Consider the following 17,074-nt stretch of genomic DNA (forward strand, 5'->3'; position numbering starts at 1 on the left):
TAATAATTAGTCATAAATTCATTTCTTCTGGATTTATTTAATTTAATTAATTTAATTTATATTGAAACTAATAATTTCTGTGATTTTGTAAATTTGTAAATTTGTAAGTTTGTAAATTTGTAAGTTTGTAAGTTTGTAAGTTTGTAAATTTGTAAGTTTATAAGTTTGTAAATTTGTAAATTTAGTAAATTTGTAAATTTTTAAGTTTGTAAGTTTGTAAATTTATAATTTAGTAAATTTGTAAATTTGTAAATTTATAAATTTGTAAATTTGTAAGTTTGTAAATTTGTAAGTTTGTAAATTTGTAAGTTTGTAAATTTGTAAGTTTGTAAATTTATAATTTAGTAAATTTGTAAATTTGTAAATTTATAAATTTGTAATTTAGTAAATTTGTAAATTTGTAAGTTTGTAAATTTGTAAGTTTGTAAATTTGTAAGTTCGTAAATTTGTAAGTTTGTAAATTTGTAATTTAGTAAATTTGTAAATTTGTAATTTAGTAAATTTGTAAATTTGTAAGTTTGTAAATTTGTAAGTTTATAAGTTTGTAAGTTTGTAAATTTGTAAATTTGTAAGTTTATAAGTTTGTAAAATTGTAAATTTGCAAATTTGTAAGTTTGTAAATTTATAAATTTGTAAATTCGTAAGTTTGTAAATTTGTAAATTTGTAAGTTTGCAAATTTGTAAGTTTGCAAATTTGTAAGTTTGTAAATTTGTAAATTTATAAATTTGTAAGTATGTAAGTTTGTAAGTTTGTAAATTTGTAATTTAGTAAATTTGTAAATTTGTAATTTAGTAAATTTGTAAATTTGTAAATTTGTAATTTAGTAAATTTGTAAATTTGTAAGTTTATAAATTTATAAGTTTGTAAATTTGTAATTTAGTAAATTTGTAAATTTGTAATTTAGTAAATTTGTAATTTAGTAAATTTGTAAATTTGTAAATTTGTAAATTTGTAAATTTGCAAATTTGTAAGTTTGTAAATTTATAAATTTGTAAATTTGTAAGTTTGTAAATTTGTAAATTTGTAAGTTTGTAAATTTTTAAGTTTGTAAATTTGTAAATTTGTAAATTTTGTAAATTCAAATTTACGGAGCAAACAGATCTCAACTAATGCAGATGGGTAGATCAGCGGGACGCACATATATGTATATGTACATCAGAGTGAAATTTTCTACTTGTCGATTTTCATTCAGGTACGAACAAGATCGGGCGACGTTCTCCACTTGTTCCAAGAACTTGATATTTCACGGTTAATTTATGCAGATAATTTAATGGAAAATTCATGTTCGGTAATTTATTAGCTCCCGTTGCGGGTCGGGAAAGATTTGAGGAACCCGGTATCGATCTTCGCGATAAAATGGTTAAACGAAGACAGAAGTTCATTACGGAAGCAGCAACGGCTGCTGATTTATCATGAAATCACAGGCTGCGGTCAGTCGAGCTCTTTTTTTTTTCTCTCTTTTTCCTTCACCTATTTCACCCCGCGAAATTAGAAGAAGAAAATCAAGTCAGCTCAAAGCGTTACCGCTGGATTGAAGATGTAATATTTAGTCTAGAAATGCATTTAATCTAACTATACATTAAATATTAATATATATATTTAATTATTATAATAATGTATTATTGCAATATAATAGTTATTATATCAATATAATATAATAGCCTATATAATCTATAATATAATAATTATATCAACTATTATATTGTAATAATATATTAAAATATATAGGATAATATATATTTTTTTTATATTATTTAATAACACATGTATATGTATAAAAATATATTTTTATGAGAGATAAATCAGCTATTTTTTACGCGTCTGATAACTCTCGTCTCTCGTCATGTTCCGTCTGGAAACTCTCGAAATAAATATCTATTAAAAATTAAACCACCGTTGAAACGTTCAAAGTTGCCAGCAGCTTTGCCGTACTGTCACAGAAAATTCAAACATTTCTCGAACAAACGGGAGAACAGCTCGAAACGCGTTCATTAAAATTCCTTGCCTTCCCCTTGCACAGACCAACTCCACCGTGAGTTCTCGCAATGCCATCTCTAAACACAAAAGATCAGAACATCAACGCCGGGAGCAACTTTCTTCTTCCTCTGAAGGAGAAGAAGAAGAAAAAGAGGAGCTCTTGCGTGCGATTTCTTTGCGTAAAAATACCATTCGAGATTAATTATTTTACAGATTAAAATATCCTCTGACTTAATTAATTAATAAAATTTCAACATGCAAGGTGCACACGAGCCGTTCATTTTCAAAAATGGCCTAGGTCCGTTTTTTTTTTTCTGTTTTGATACTGTCATTTCTATGTTGCCTTTTAAACAAATTTTTCAACAAAATCACTTGAGATTTTGTACATGGAGAATTAACTGATTAATAGAGCTAATAAAGATTTTTATTATGAAAGTCCCATTTTAAGAGTAACATTGAATTATTATAATATTATTTATAACATTAATTATAATATTATAATATTATTAATATTATAATATTGAATTGACACCGCTGTACAAAAATGTAAGACCAACATTAATATACAACGATATAAATGGATTTGTTGCACTACATACCACCATAATTATTTGAAATTCTTCCCACATACGCAAATTGAGGAAGAATGAACTATAAATTACGAAATATTATTTGAATGTAACAGTTCTTGAATAGTGAAGATAAAAGTTAGATATTTTTTATTCTTATAACAAAAAATTATATATATATATATATATATACTATTTATAGTATTATTAATAAATAAAAATATTATTAATAATAAAAATTATATATAATTATATATAAATTTTATATAATTATAATATTTGAGTATTAAATTATATAAATTAATTATATTAAATATAAATTATACATATTGAGTATTAAATTATACAAATTAATTATATTAAACATAAATTATATATAATTATAATATTTGAGTATTAAATTATATAGCATTATTAATAATAAAAATTATTTATATATATATATACTATTCATTTCATTTTAAAGGAATATTATTTTTCTCAAGAAACCAATGCCTTTTTTAAAAATTGAGAAAGTTATTTTTAAAAGTGATTCAAGTCCATTTATAGCCAAAACGTGTTATTTTCATCAAATAATGTCTATCGGTGTACCAACTGAACGATAAGAAACAGAAAAACATTATACTACCCTATTTGTCAGTTGCCAATATTTTCAAATATTAGTAAAAATATTTTATACTATTTAAGAACAAATGGCTCATATAGTGAATAACTGTAGCGCTTTGAAAGTCGCTAAAATGGAAGTTGAACACCAGGAGAGGAGGGCGTTGTTCCTGCGCCAATTTTCATGCTGGGGGGAGGGCGGGGGGGGGGGGGGGGGGGGGGGGGGGGGGGAGCTGGAATTCGCGCGTAAGCTCACTGCCATCGGCGAAACGACGTATCTGAAATATCTGCGCGTCGTTAATAGGCGGATTATTAAGATGGATTCCCGCGTCAATTCGCCAAACGCCCCGGATGCAACACGCCGCTCCAGGCAATTTGCTCTCCAGAGAGAGAATGAGAGAGAGAGAGAGAGAGAGAGAGAGAGAGAGAGAGAGAGAGAGAGAGAGAGAGTTTAACTTGCCTCGATTCTCTTTGGCCGACAAATGCCTGTCTGATTAAGATAATTCTCCCCCTATTCGGGGAGAGACTTCGCGTGACTCTCAATCCTCATCGTTCGCGATTAATCCCGCTCGAAAAATGATCCGCGAATTGCGCGCGGCCCGACATCGTTCCCGGAAGATTTTCACAGCCGGCTATAGAGGGAACTGGGACGGGAATGGCCGCGTTTTTGCGGGAACCAGGCCGACAGCGATCGGAATCTCTTTGAGGGGAAACGCTGTCTTTGCCGCGACGACGATCCGCGCGATTCTTCGTTCCTGGAATCCGCCGATGTATCGTGTACACGTATGACGTAACGAGATTTCGAAGACTTTTATGAGAGATCGGATCATACATATTGCGATGATTACGTATTTGCAATCGATAATTAACTAAATAGTCACACTAATCGTAATCGTTAATTTTTGTGACTTGCAATCGTTAATCAGTAATTTTTTCAATGATTAAGCGTTCGATTTATATCTTTGAAACAACTCGCTGTTTGTTGCATCTGCATAAAAAAATGTATATATCATTTCATTGACACAAAATTAACACGACCTTCATTATTGCCTCTTAGAAATCACGCATATTTTTATTTGAAATACTTTACGAGCTGTTTCAAGTCGTCACGAAACTCACCCTGTGTGTATATATATTTCTCATCGACAGCTGGATAAAAAGAATCATATCGTTTCACTTGGAAAATTGAACAAATGACCTCAGAAAACTACGCGACTTTCCTTTGAAATATATATCTCGCTCGTTGCGTTACGACGTGCTTCCTCCTGTACCACATTTAGTATTTAACCAGTTGCGCTGGCGATTGATTGCGGACCATAACGAGTGACCGAACCGTATACAATAATTCGTCGCTTTCTTCTTCTTTCGAACTCGTCNTTAAACAAACTGTTAATCTTCAAAATTAAAAAAATATTATAAATATAAATAATATTAAAAGAATTTAAAATCTTTATAAATGAATTTACAGTTTATTTCTTTTTCAGGCATAATATTAAATTTTAAGTAATAAAATTATTAATGTTTAAATTAATAACAATATATAAATTTATTTCGAGGGGCGACATCTTGCGTTGATTTGTCCAAATGGAGGCAATTTTAAGGTTACGTTTAGTTTTTCTTTCGAGGTCACATATTTCTTTCATGGATTAAAAAAATACATATATATTAACTCACGCGTGTCGAAAGAATTATTCGTTCAACAGATAACTTTAACTTCAATATTGTAAAATTTGTTCACACGAAAGCCAAGAACAGTATTCTTGTGTTCATATTGTTCTTGCTTTTTCATGCATAAATTTCGTAAAATTAAAAAAAAATATCTCCTAAACTAATAATTTTTCGTCACGCATAGGTTAAAAATTTTCTTCCGGACAGAATGTCGAAACAGAGCAAACTTTATTTCAAACATTTCTTCGAATAATGAATATAGTGGTTGTGAACATGACAGAAAAACGAGACACTCTGTACAAGCGAAACACGAATTTGTTTCCCTTGTACGATAGACAGATCTGTTAATGTTGTTTATTCGAATAGACGTATCTGTTCATCTAACAAACAATTTAAGAAAACAAAGATTTTCAGCATTGTCTTCAACATTGATGCAGCTAAGTTTCTTTGCGATATGCAAAAATGTATATAATTATTTTAATAAAATTTATTAAAAATGTAAATAAAATTTATCAATTTTAATATTTCAATATTTCTTCATAATTTTCGTGCTACTCGGCATTAATGACTCGATTTAAACAAAAGTTGCAGATTAAACACGACAGAATTGAACGTGTTTTACACGAAGGGGGAATAATTTTCGTACCATTTTAAAATAGCTGAAATATTTTATGTGCATATATGTATGTATATATGTATATGTGTGTGTGTGTGCGTATAGTCGGACTGTTTCCTACGTTTCTCGTTTCGAATATTTATTTTTCGAATTTTCACGCACGTTCGTATTCGCCGCTTCGTATTACAGAGTTCGAGTTTCGTTTCGTTTCGTACTTTCGAAACAACGTTTTCGCCGAGGATACGCATACACATGCACATATTTATGTACATATTTCGTGTATATTGTCTAACAACCTCTCCCCTAGGATTTTTAGACATTACTCGTCTTTCTTCATCGAATCAATTATCCTCCGCCACCAGAAAAGAAAAAGTCGAGACGAACGCAGGCATAACATTTACAGAGAATGAAGAGCACAGAGAGAGAGAGAGAGAGAGAGAGGGGCAGGCGGAGGAATTAATTACGCTACGAGGCCCTCCCGCAGCGATTACTCTTTCCAACGTGGTAAAACCAGCCCCGTACTCGGCCGCAACAATTCGACGCTTTTCTTCTCTCGATTGATTCGCGACCCACTTTCCCTCGACCGTAATTCTTAATGCGCGGCTTTCCACGATTTATTGCTAACCGGAGGGCCGATGGGATGGTTGGAACAGCATCGAGAAAGGGAGAGAGACGGATGCGGCTACGCGTGCAATATCCGGATTTTCGGGCGGGCATTACGTGCGAAAGGAAGATAGCGCGATTGCTGATCGATGCGGCCCCGTATGTTCATTGAAAACGTAGCCACGAAATGTGGTTCGAATATGGCTGCACGGCCCTGGCGGAAAGAAAGGGATTGTAAAATCGGCATTATCGGAAAGAGTTTCGCTCCCTGCCTTCTTCTTTCTTTTTTTTTTTTTTCTTCTTCTTCTTTTCCTTTTCACCGAACATTCCGGGGAATGTTTTCGTCGTAAATACCGACGTTCCGATAGGGTCTCGCGACATTTGTCGCTTTTATCTTCCTCACCTCATGAAGATACCTTGGCGGAAGGAAAAGCACCACGGTTGGTTCAGCGCTTCGCGCAACTACCACCACTTTCGTTTCATTGAACGGTTTGATCAGTTTAATGACATGGAACAGGGAAACTTGAAACGGTAAACTAGTTCTATTTTTTTTCCCCCTTCGTTGGAGAACTGTTCCTTGAGCAACGGTCGTTAAAGGGTCGAAACGAATTTGAGAAAAGATTCCGTGTTATCAGCGACGACGCGAGTGCAAGATAGAAATTGTTTAAAAAATTTCTCGGAGACATGTGATACAGAGTGACCTTCTGAAAACACTGACGTCATAACTTGTTCATTCTCGAAACGGTGGTCGTTCGAGGAATGTTGTTTTACTGATAAAAAATCCATTAATTATATCTCCAAAAAAAAAACAATAAAACATTTTTGAAAAACACGTTCGTTTGTAAAAGTTATTTCTGTTTTATGTCATATTCAGTCTTTCCAGAATAAGAAATTATTCAAAAATCTTTGAAGATAGCAGATTAATATAATATAAGAAATTATTCTTATATTATTACATATAGTCTTAAATTACTATATATAGCAGATTAATATAATATAAGAAATTATTCTTATATTATTACATATATAGTCTTAAATTACTATATATAGCAGATTAATATAATATAAGAAATTATTCTTATATTATTATATATAGTCTTAAATTACTATATATAGCAGATTAATATAATACAAGAAATTATTCTTATATTATTACATATAGTCTTAAATTACTATATATAACAGATTAATATAATATGAGAAATTATTCTTATATTATTACATATATAGTCTTAAATTATTATATATAGCAGACTAATATAATGTAAGAAATTATTCAAAAATCGTTGATATACAGCAGATTAATATAATCTACTGCGACAAGTATGGCGATAGGTAACATTTGCCCAGTTAACCTATTAATTAAACATCAAAAGAGCGTAATGACCCCAGATACCTCGTATATATTCACCACTAGCCGCACAATATTAAGCGACGCGCAACCAGGGTGGTTGCTATATCTGTACCGTGCAACAACCATGATAATAAGTAACGCTTACGTGTCTAAACGTTTAGTAATTACTATAAGTCAGACGAGCGTAACGACTGAATCTACCGAGGGAGAGAGCGCGCGTTAAACACGAGAGAGAAATATCAAACGGCTGTAATTTAAATTATTATAATTCGCACGCAGCGGATATAAAACAGTACAAGTGTGCCTGGTTATGCGATAGGAAGGTGTCGAGTACCGATTTCTTTGCGCTTTGTGCTTCCCAGAATCTGTTTTGAATATTCTTTTGAATATTTGAATATTCTTTTTTAGAGGGACTTGAATATTCTTTGAAGATTTGAATATTCTTTCTTAGAGGGACGATGAAAAACTTTTCCAAATAACTAAGCGAGCTATAATTTCTCTCTCTCTCTCTCTCTGCTTCTAAAAAGTGAGCGAGAACACTTCGAAAGTACTCTCACGCTGTGCTGTGTCTTCGAAATTTGGCATTTCAATTCTTCGTCAGTTTATTGAACTAACTTTGAAATTAAAAAAAAAAAAAAAAAAAAAGAGAAACACGAAGTTGCGAACAACCGACGTCGACAGTTCTGTCGAGGGAGCTAATAATTAAAAGTCGAATGAGCTTAATGACCGAAACGATTCAGCAGAGGGAGAGAGAATCGTGACTCGCTCGATCGTGAATCGTGATTCGCAGTAAATATGCCGCGCGCAACGGTAAAATAAATTCGCCTCTCGCGCGGCGCGTGCAATTTAAAATTTACGAGGGACAGACGTTCGCGGGGGGAATGGGGCTAACTTTTAACAGCACGGCAATCCATACGGTGGATAACTAAATGGCCGACGTGCTACGTGACTATCTATACAGGCGGTGGTGAACGTTCGAAAAGACGCGCGAGCTCGCGTGAAAATATATTTACGACTCAAAAACGACTGATCCGCCGAGGTATTAGCAATAATGGACCTTCGTTTGTTGTTATCGGTGAATAAATTTCTACAGTGCGGAACGAATTATGCGCATTTTACTGACGAAAACAAAGGAAGTGAGTGAATGAAATGTGCAAGCTGATGATTCCTGGAAAAATGAAAACTGAAAAAGTGCACGAAGAAGAGAAGAAGGAGAAAATGTTAGAACGAAACTTGTTCACCTGAGGCTTTGTTTACGAGAAAATCGAGCTTGAATTTAACGAATTCTGGACGTGACAGAAAAAGCGATTAACCCACGTACAAAAAAAAAAAAACTATTAGGATAAAATTTTAATTTCAATGAAACGTTAGTAATTTAGTAAGTTTATAATATTAATTTTGTAATTTTATAATAGTGATTTAGTAATTTTATAATAGTATTTTAGTAATTTTACAATAGTAATTTATTGATTTTCTAATAGTAATTTAGTAATTTTATACTGGTAATTTAGAAATTTTATAACAGTGATTTAATAATTTTACAATAGTAATTTAGTAATTTTATAATATTAATTTAATAATTTTGTAATAGTAATTTAGTAATTTTATAATAGTAATTTATTAATTTTATAATAGTAATTTAGTAATTTTATAATAGTGATTTAATAATTTTACAACAGTAATTTAGTAATTTTATAATAGTAATTTATTAATTTTATAATAGTAACTTAGTAATTTTATAATAGTGATTTAATAATTTTACAATAGTAATTTAGTAATTTTATAATAGTAATTTAGGAATTTTATATATAATATTAATTTAGTAATTTTGTAATAGTAATTTAGTAATTTTATAATAGTGATTTAATAATTTTACAATAGTAATTTAGTAATTTTATAATAGTAATTTAGGAATTTTATATATAATATTAATTTAGTAATTTTGTAATAGTAATTTAGTAATTTTATAATAGTGATTTAATAATTTTACAATAGTAATTTAGTAATTTTATAATAGTAATTTAGGAATTTTATATATAATATTAATTTAGTAATTTTGTAATAGTAATTTAGTAATTTTATAATATAAATTTAATAATTTTGTAATAGTAATTTAGTAATTTTATAAACGTTAGAAATTTAGTAACATAGTGATTTTAATAAAACGTTAGTATTTCGCACTGTGAGAAGTGTTTCAACTACAATATTTAGGATCGTTGAGATAACCTAACCTAAATCTAAACCTAACCTAACCTAACCACTCTTCTAAATAAATAGTAATCAACGACCCTTTGTTACAATAAACGAAGTTTCTCATTTCCATTTCTGTTAATCGAACGAGAGCCGATTTAACGATATAAATATCGTCGTTGGAAATGTCTAATCAAGAAATTCATAGTACACATGAACGCACATACCGATGGTACATCTTTTTTTGTACTTCAACAGACACTCAATATGATGATTCGTTCAACTAGATCGTTCCTTAATTATCGTCGGTAGAGGCAACAATGAGATTTTTCTAGAAAATTGACAGTCGAAAATATCGGAGGAAGGAACGAAATATCGAGGCCACTGTCACTGTCGTTTCTGAGAGAGAAACGAACGAAACGGACAGGCTCGGCGACTGCACTGTGAAATTGGCTAAACCATCTCGGCCCTATTTGGCAGAATAGGGAATACTCAGAGAACTGTCGGGCCATTCGAACTGTGTGGGCCTGTGAAATCGTTTCGAATCTATCGCGCAACCGCTCGCTAACGATATCACGTTAATTAACGTGCGTCCCGGCGTTTCAAGGGAATAAGTCGACACATGGCCGTGGACCGTTTGTTTATTATCGGGTAAATTCCCCACCTCGCGTAAACCGAAGCGCGCCGAAGCCGGGAAATTATTGCCCGATCGCGAAATAAAAATAGAGAAAAAGGATTTACGAATTAGAAAAAAAAAAAAAAAAAAAATGAATTTCTCCTCTTCGCGAGACTGTGTGTCACCAAAAGTGTGGACCTCGTCGGTTCGCAATGTTTGCGAAACATCGGCCTCGGCGGAACTTAGACTTTCTCGCGCTTCGCTGATTACGCCGCGGCGCGGAATTTTCATGATAAGCAACATAGCAAACGGCGGGCTCATTTTTGCTATTTGCTCGGTAAACAAGACCGGCGCGCCTCCTTCGTTGATTATTTTAGAATCTCGAAACTTTCGTTTCGAAACTTCCTCCGTATAAACGAGGAAAATGAAGAATGAAATTACGCAGTCATAAAGCCCGCCCCCTCTCCTCATCGTCCCATTAATGAATGGGAGGGGGAGGGGGAGGGGGAGGGGGGGGGGGAGAAAGTTTATCTCAGAGTCTCCGGCGAATAAATATTCTCCTCTTTGCTATCTAGCTAATAAAGAGTGGAGAGAGGGCTCTCAAAGACGAGAGGATCCTACGAATAAAAGAAGATTCGTCGCTACGACTTATATCATTTCGAACGAATCTGAAATCTGAGATAAAATATATCTACGACGCAGAATAACGATCAAATTACCTGTAGAAACAATATTAACTGCTACGATTATTGTATAAAATTTGTAGCGGAGAAATCAAGCAGCGGGAAAGAATTTACATTTTTTTTTTAACGCGAGAAAGAGCACAAGCTACTGTTAATATACGATATTTTTTTGTTTAGATTAACTAAAAAAATTAAATTAATATTTTAATACATTCTAACAACACACTGTTAAAAATATTTATATATATTTTAATATTTATATATATTTATATACATTTTATAATTATTATTATTATTATACATGTTTATGTTTAGATTAACTGACAATTAATAATTAATATTTTAACATTATTCTAAAAACACACTGTTAAAAATATTTATAGTTTATATATATTTTATAATAATAATAATTATTATTATTATTATTATATATTTGCAATTTATATTAGTTTTGTATAATACTATATATATTTATGTTTAGATTAACTGATAATTAATAATTAATATTTTAATATATTCTAAAAACACACTGTTAAAAATATTTATAGTTATTAAAATATTTTTAATTATTATTATTATATACATTTACAGTTTATATATATTATTGTATAGTATTATATATATTTGTGTTTAGATTAACTGACAATTAATAATTAATATTTTAATATATTCTAAAAACACACTGTTAAAAATATTTATAGTTTATATATACTTTATAATAATAATTATTATTATTATACATCTGCAGTTTATATTAGTTTTTGTATAATACTATATATATATTTATGTATTTAGATTAACTGATAATTAATAATTAATATTTCAATATATTCTAAAAACACGCTGTTAAAAATATTTATAATAATTATTATTATATACATTTACAGTTTATACATATTATTGTATAGTATTATATATATTTACGTTCAGATTAATTGATAATTAACCTCTTGTGCTGGAACGACGTGTCTCGCACGTCGAGAACTTTTTATCCCAAAATTCCAATATTTTCTCAGTATATTTTCAAGTATATATTTTCAAGTACAACCCAGGCGAAACAAATAATAAATTTATTACTTCTCAATAATTTCTATTCCACAGGGTAGAGGTATCATACCGACGAGTACGAAGAGAAAGCGACGAATATGTTGTATACGGTTCGGTCACTCGTTATGGTCCGCAGTCAGTTGCCAGCGCAAGTGGATCAAGATACACACTCTTACGAATATGTACGGGAAATTTCCGCGGAAAATGATGAATTGATCGTTTCGGGATCATTCCGGCGGTTCTAGTGTTAACGCGAGGCATTTCGGCTGCCAATATTGGAAAATAGATACGCGAGATATCTCATATATCTGCGGAATCCCTTGAATGAAACTGTGCTGCGGGAATATCTCATACATGAGGGGGTTTAAATTTGTCATTACCGTCCGATCGAGCGCTCTTGCTTTGCATCGCTGTGCGTCACCGGTGCTCGGTTGTAATTGCAATCATTCGTCAGCGATCTCTAACGCTCCGGCGGACGATCCTAGATTTAACGAACGAGATGGTGAAACTATCGGTGGGCCGATGCGCGCTGACCAATTCTCTCAATTTTCTTCTTTAATAACCGATATGAAAAATTACGACGCGCCGCGAATTATCAAGAAACCACCGAGGGAAATGAACTACGAGAGATGGTGCAATCAAATTGGGAAGAAATAATTCTTGGTTTCTTGGTAAAATCCAACGGTGAATCGAGGAAATTTGCGTCCAGCTTTTAAATTGATAATTGCACGGGCTTTTAATATTGGAACCGTAAATAATCCAACCGTAATGTTGGAATTATGAAGCATAAAATTTCTATCAGAGAAAGGTTTAACGTTGAAGTTAGAAGTAAGTAGAAAAACTTTACAATATATTGGAAGTTTTTTTTATCACGAAAAATCATGTGAAATTATAAAATGGTTCAAAATGACCATTATATTTTATGTTAGACGTAAAACAGAGTATGTATATTTATATTAGATGTGAAACAGTGTATTTTTATAAACAAAAGTTTCTATTTCTTTCTATTTCAATATCTCTGATAGAAATTTTATATTTTCATATGACACTATTTATGTTAGATATAAAATAGAGTAATGTATATTTATATTAGATATGAAACAGAGTATTTTTAAAAACAAAAGTTTCTATTCTTTTCTATTTCAATATCTCTGATAGAAATTTTATATTTTTACACGAGACCATTTATGTTAGATGTAAAATATAGTAATGTATATTTACATTAGATGTAAAACAGTGTATTTTTTAAAAACAAAAGTTTCTATTCTTTTCTATTTCAATATCTCTGATAGAAATTTTATATTTTTATATGAGACCATTTGTGTTAGATGTAAAACAGACTATTTTTATAAATAAAAGCTATTTTTTTCCTATTTCAACATCTCCGATAGAAATTTCATATTTTAATCGTCAAATCTACGAAGTACCGGAGAAAAATTACAAACTGATCATCTTGATCACTTTGGTAGTTCCACTATCGAATAACGTTCGTTCTCTCGGGAAGCTCTGTCGATGATTAAAAATTCCAAGATGATAAAAAATTTCCTCGCGAGGGAAAAACGCAAGAAAATATTTTTGCAAGCGTCTCTTGTCTCACGTTTGATATTAAATTACAAATTTTCCTCGTTGAAGAACGTTGCTCGAGGCGGCACGTAGTTGAAAACCAATTGCAACACGTTAGCTCGGACAAAATCTTGTACAAGTGCAACACTTGTTAACTGGACTCTGGAGTTTCAACCAGAGCCGGAAGTGACTTTAATCTTCAATCCGCTCAAATATATATATTGTAGTTACAACTTGAAGTTATTACATTTTAGTTGCGTTTAGTTATACTAGATGGCCTGTAACGATGGCCTGAAAAGAAAATACGAATGTGGTGCGTTTTTCTTTTTTTGAAAAGCAAGAGAGTCGAGCGAGTTTAAAAAAAGAAAAAAAAAAAAAACTGACTGTGCTGTTTAAAAAAGAGTTTGACTGTGTTTCAAAAATGAGTTCGATTGTGTCAAAAATGAGTTTGTTCGAGTCGTTAATCTCTTGGCGCTGGAATGACGTGCCACGCGCGTCGACAATTTTTTGCCCCAAATTGCAACCATTTTTCACAGTTTTAAGTATATTTAAGTAGAACCCAGGCAAAACGAATGACAAGTTTATTACTTCTTAATAATTTCCATCCCAGTTGATATCGTAACGACGTGTTCGGAAAGGGAAAGAAAGCGCCGAGAATTATTAAATATACCGGCTCGGTCACTCGTTATGGTCCGCGCGCCAGTCGCCAGCGCACAAGTGGTCAATTCTGAATTAAAATTAAAATTTCGAAAATACAAAAGTGCGAAAACTCAATGTTTATTCAATAAATATTTATTGAATAAATGGAATTTTACTGTTATCCGATAAATATCATTATGTATGTATATAGAACGACGTATATTGTACATTGAATGACGTTTAAATGCATTCTGTTTCCAGGGAAAGTTGATCAGAACTCTGGCGAGCAAAATCCTCGAGAGGCACGACCGTGATTTCCCGTTTCTTCTCGTCACTCTTCGTCAGATCGCGCCACTTTTTTTCCCCGAAAGTTCCCCGCATAAATCATAAATCATACGGCGGGTTATTCAAATGTTAACAGGGAAGCCACGAGGCTTGATTTCCGCTGGTGCCCATTTGTAAATCTCGTTCTCGCTCGCGATGGAAATTCGAATTTGCAAATGCGCGCCATTATCCGCTACCTCCTCCGCGAATCTCATTATCGGCGTTCTGCCATTACAGAAAGCATAAATTCTTCTGCGTTTCGTTGCCTGCAAGTTTGAGAGGCCAACTGGCGTTCAGCGATCGGAAATACAGCGAAAACTGTATAAATCGGTGACGGTGAGAGGTTGTCGATAACTTGAACTAATGCAACTTCGTAAAAGAGAGATCAATTTCAAGTGTGAAGCTTTCCAATCTATTAACAGTCGGTAGTTCGTTTCTTTCGTAGATGATTTTCGTCAATCATTCGAGAATGATTTTTCACACCGGGGTGGAAATAATACTTTCTCTCGGGTAGTAAAAAATTTCTTCTTCTAACAAAAACCTACCATTCTCTCTGTACGATTTTTCTGTTTACTGTTTTATTGAACTCGGAACTTTTTACTATTATATTAGGCTTTCTTAAATTAAGCCCAACATCATACGACAAATTTCAACGAGTTGTAAAGGGGAGATTTTCAAAATAACAATAGCAGGTCCAAAAATATTATCGTCGTTTAATGTGAAATCATCTTCGAACGAAACGAATTTATTACTATTGCTTTAAAATGAAGTCATATCTTTTTTTTTTTTTTTCTTTACGAAGATGAAATCATCGAAAATTTCTCACTGTCTTTGGTCATTAGTTATGTTCTTCACTGCATTTTCTCACATGCATATGGAAATCACATGATATGAAAATAGACGTCGGAATTGCTTTTTCTACGCGAGATGCTTAATGCTAAAATTAATTGTATTCCGTTATTACAGGAATTTAATATAAGCGTGCCAACTATAGATATCTCAGGAATTTTCCTCTCCCACGGATCCAAGATTTACAAAAAGAAGTTGAACTCGAACAATTCGAATCCTACATCCAGGATTTTTAATACGATGGCTAAGTTATCAAGGACTTTTAATCATTCTCAATCTCAAATTTCTTTTGTCATCCTGTCAACAGATAAACAAATAGATAAATAAATACGACATCTATACCTAAAAGATTACAAAGTTGCAAATTTTTCGAAAATGCGGGCTAATGATTTACAAATTTAGAAATTGCAGCGAAAGCTTGAACGTTGTTATTTCGAACTTTTTTTTTTTTTCTCTTCTAAAACGAAATTTCCTCGCTTGGTTTAAGAAAAATTCACCTTTCGTCTCTCACGCGACTGAATATTTCAATCTCGAAACTGAAGCGTAAAAAAAAAAAAAAAAGAAATAAAGCATTTACCGCGCGCGTGATCTCGAAACCGGCGGCATGCTTTATCATTTTACATTCATAGAAATTCCGCCATTCGATGTTCGAATGGAAATTCAAAGAAACGAAAAATCGATACGTGCTACGGCCGTTGACGATAAATTTTGCAAAATTTATATTAAAACGTTTTCGAATTGTTTCGATATTAATCGCGTAACAATTGGATTTCAAGCTGGATATTGTGGAGCAATTTATAAAAATTTACGTGTTATCTGTCCGGCGAATTTCATTTTCATAAATCTAAGGATTTTTCGTTTCATTTATTGTCCGGACGCGGTTAATATATATTTCCAATTATTCGCATACTTTTTACTCATCCGTTTCGTATCTCTCCAATTTCGATGAGAATTATTCGTATGATATGAATTATAGCGGGCGCAAAGAGTTATTATTATCCTTTTATTTGCGACGAAACGCCACGGCAATCAAGTATTATCACCGGGAAGGATTTATATCTCGTATTGTTGTACGTTCGTTGAGAGTTTTTTCTTTTTGTTTTTTTTTTTTGTTTCGTGAACGTAATTATCGTAAGATATATGTATATTCGAAAGAAGTAAATATTATAGTACAATGAACGAGTGAAAAGTGAGAAAAAGATTATTGAAATTCGGTGGAAGAGAAGAAGACGGGACTATTAAAGTTACCTTAAAATGCTTTTCCTGGTGAAAATGTTTACTCGTCGAGTAAAATTTCAAAACTCGTGTGAAATACAAATTTCCTGTTCCATTCACGTAACATTTTTCTGAAAATTTTCACATTTCGTCTATCAGCGAAATGATCTACCACTGAAAACACGAACGATATTCCAACAAAATAATACGCAACGATTCCAAAACGAAAGCTATCGCCGAACTTTATACTACGATATAGAATTAAATAAACGGGCCACGTCGAGTTCTACAAACACGAAAGAAAAGTAAATATAATCAAAACGTCGAATGGAAAATCAAATTTCATTATCGATCGAACGAAACCTCGAGGCCACGATCTCGCCCTCAACGAAACAAACATTCAACGATGAAAGAGAATCAAGCCGCACGTGGACAGCAGTCAATTATTTTCTAATCAATAATTAACTAATAGTCACCACTAATCGTAATCGTTAATTTTTGTGACTTGCAATCGTTAATCAGTAATTTTTTCAATGATTAAGCGTTCGATTTATATC

The 17,074-nt window shown here is 32.1% G+C and overlaps 1 protein-coding gene across 3 annotated transcripts in view; it reads right to left on the minus strand.

Annotated features, from left to right (window-relative positions):
- The window catches only part of LOC122527456 (neural-cadherin-like), a 267,240-nt gene that overhangs the window by 13,977 nt on the left and 236,189 nt on the right, over positions 1-17,074 (minus strand). The window lies entirely within an intron of this gene.

This window comes from Frieseomelitta varia, unplaced genomic scaffold (genome assembly GCF_011392965.1).
Source record: "Frieseomelitta varia isolate USP_RPSP 00005682 unplaced genomic scaffold, Fvar_1.2 scaffold_219, whole genome shotgun sequence".
Classification (NCBI taxonomy): Eukaryota; Metazoa; Arthropoda; class Insecta; order Hymenoptera; family Apidae; genus Frieseomelitta; species Frieseomelitta varia.